This window comes from Alexandromys fortis, unplaced genomic scaffold (assembly GCF_014885135.2).
Source record: "Alexandromys fortis isolate MF-2015 unplaced genomic scaffold, M_Fortis_MF-2015_v1.1 scaffold_333, whole genome shotgun sequence".
Lineage (NCBI taxonomy): Eukaryota > Metazoa > Chordata > Mammalia > Rodentia > Cricetidae > Alexandromys > Alexandromys fortis.
Genome location: NW_026068330.1, coordinates 145691 through 149248, shown reverse-complemented (window position 1 = coordinate 149248; position 3558 = coordinate 145691).

Below are 3558 nucleotides of genomic sequence, written 5' to 3'. Positions count from 1 at the left end.
TTCCGATATGGTATGATGGACCACGCCCTCCTGAACAGTTGCTGTGAATACCTTCAGAAAATTGCTTCGCTCAACTGCCAACTGAGATGAAACTAGCACACAGGTTATACCATGAAAGACCTAATTAACGACGCCCCCATTCAGCAGGAAGCAGTTTGGAGAGAAAAAACTGTGCCCATATTCCCAAATATTGTTTATAAATGTTCTTTTAGATTTAAAGGGGGAGATGATATAGGTATGAATAATTTGCATTGATTTTGCTTTAGTGATTTAAATTTAAGGTCAATTTTGTAATGTATATAGGTTGTTAATGAATAATCATTTATAATAGTTAAGTTTGTAGTTATATTAGTTAAGATTTTCTAGATGTGCATAGATATATTTTAGATAAGCATTCTTCATATTTTTCAAAGATTATAGAATATGGCACTTAAATGTTTTAATAACTTAGGGCTTTTCATGACAATGAGACACGTCTGCTCCTGGCAGCACCAGCTACTTCCAAAAGGAAGATGGGCATCGAAGAGGATCCTTATGGAGTTTGATAGCCATTTGGGCAAGAAACTGTTCTTGCCTGGACTGTTGCATAAACAGAACATAGAGAACCCTCAGAGAGAGGGGTTCCTGATCTATGAAAGAGTCTACGAGACATTCTGCAGGACACAGCAGAAAATGACTGAACTGTCTTTGAAATTTCCTGCTTCATGGAAATGTCTCTGGATACCATGGGCCTGTAGGCTGAAGATGGATGCCCATCTTCAGTACAGAGGAACTTTGGGTGACTGTCCAGGCAGTGAGATGTCTCTGTCATTTCTAGAGTTTTCTCATTTCTTGTTTACTTAGGTAATATTATATTCTTCTGGAGTCTTTGATGGAGTTGAAGAATGAATAGATAGTTATAGTTTTCCTTAGTTATGATAAGAGATAAAATAGATATAAATATTATAACTGTAATTCTTGCTTGATAACTGTTTTGCTATATGTAATTTTACTATGTTAAAATGAAAGCCTTCCTTTTGTTTAAACAGAAAAAGAAGAAATGATGTGGGAGTGATTTCTTACTAATAAAGAAACTGCCTAGGCCCATTTGATAGGCCAACCCTTAGGTAGTCGGAGAAAACAGAAGAGAATCCTGGGAGAAAGAAGCTTCATAGAGAGTCGCCATGATTCTCCCGCTCCAGACAGACGCAGGTTAAGATCCTCCCTGGTAAGCCAGCTTGTGGGCTACATAGAATATTAGTAATGGGTTAGGACAATATGTAAGAGCTAGCCAATAAGAAGCTGAAACTAGCCGGGACAGGCAGTGTTTGAAAGAATACAGTTTCCGTGTAATTATTTCAGGGCATAGCCTAGCCATGCGGGCAGCCAGGTGCCGGGGACGCAGCCCTGCCGCTCCTAATGCAACACATTGATATTAATGAGTACACACTGATCTATCTCAGGTATAGGTAACTCTCAGAAGGTGAAACAATTTTCAACTTAGTACTTAAACAGACCTGAGTTTTGAAGAATGGATAATGAGTGCAATTTGACTTAGAGAAAATGAAAATGGACCAACAGTAGGAAGAGTCTGAATCTTAGAGATTTGCACCTGACCTTAAATCCTGTCCTGATAATGCCATGTAAGCCAATGAAAAATAAGTGAATGGAAACTGAATTGTAATCTTTGATGTGAGGATTTGGAATCTGTGCCATAGTTTGCAGGGAATTGTGCTGCCCTGGCTCTGTGGTAATTTGAGAACTATAGCTGGGACATAGGTCAGCTATGGAATGCCAGGGCTAGGAGAAGAAAATATTCTTCCCTGTCCCCTTGTCACAAGTTCCGAATGCCACAGAGTTTAAGGAAGTGACTGCCCTGCAGCAAGTACATATAGAATTGCTTTGCTCAGATATTTAGTATAGCTTAAATTAGATCTGAGACATTGAGATAATGTCTCTGGAGACTTTTGTGGCCACACCACCTGATGGTATTTTGCAGTTGTTCTGATATTCGTGCTCTCTTGAGAATGATTACTTCACCCACTTATACTTCCTCTTTCTGATTAAACTGTTGACTGAAGCAATTGCTTCAATAGCGTATAAATGGGCTGAATGATAAACACGCAGCATGCAGTTGCAATTGCTGCTTTTGCTCTGCATCCCCTGTGTCCTGCTTTATTCGAGACCCTTAACCAGGGATCCCGAAGCTCCAGACATCGACACTTTGATATCAGTAACAAAGATTTATTTGACTCTGTGCTTGAGATGTCTGGAAGGGAGCACTTTTTTATAATGACTCTGTACATGTTGTGACAAAACATCTGAGCAATAAAACATTGAGAAATCTTCATATGGATTATAAGAGATGGAATCAACAGTGCAGTCAGAAACTGACCAGAAATTGGAAAATATCCAACTAGCTTGTTTATGTGCATGCCAGAAACATTAATAAACATGTTTAGTCTCTACACAATACCCTCGTTTATTGAAAAATTCAACACACTTTTGGAGGAGAATTCTTGCATGTTTCATTTGAATTTTCTTTAGCAAAAACATTATTTTTAAGCAATACACTCTGACCATACTTATTCTTTTTCCAAACTACTTATAGGTCCTCCTCACCTCTCTATTAACTGAATTGCAAGCCTTTATTTCTTTCAATCTTTAAAATACAACCCCATCTCTCTTTGTCTCTCCTAATGTTTATCTCTGTCTCTCTCTCACACACACAGAGAGACTCATTAAAACACAAAAACAAAAAAAAAACAAATTTATAAACAAAATACTAGCAAGACAAGAAAATGACCAAATAAATTTATGTTGTTAAAAAAATCTACAAAAATACTCCTGTATGATTTATTGGTGTTAGTATAACACCTATTGGGAAGTATATTTAATTGAGCCAGTAAAATTCCCCTGAAGTGCACTACTTTTTCTTTGCATATTCATACCAATTGCAGATAGTTTCTTCATTAGGATTGGGAGTCCTGGATATACCCCCTCTTGGCAGTAGAATCCCATGTTTTTTGAACATGTTAAGCCCTGTGTCTACTTTCACAGTCTAGTGAGTTCATATGTTTATCAATTCTATTGTGTGTGGAAGAGGCTGTTTCCTTGGACTCATTCATCACCTCTGGCTGTTAAAGTCTTTCTAACTCTTCTTCTATATCAGCCCCTGAGTCTTAAGGAGAACGTTTGTTTAAGACCACAGATTTATAACTGAGTGGTCTAATATCTCTCTTGTTCCATAGATTGTCTATTTGAGATTCTTTGTTATTTCCCTTATTCTGAAAGAAGAAGCTACACTAATGATAGTTGTGTGAAACACAGATTAATATGCATATACAGGCATGTCATTGGGGATTATTTTATTGTTCTATTCCTTTAGCACAGTGGCCTTAACCTTCCTATTTGCTGCAATCCTTTAATATAGTTCCTCATGTTGTAGTGACCCCATAACCATAAAATTATTTTGTTCTTATTACATAACTGTAATTATCCACTATGGATAATAATATAAATATCTGGCTTGTAGGGTACCTGATATGTGAACCCTGTGAAAGAGTTCTTTGACTCTTG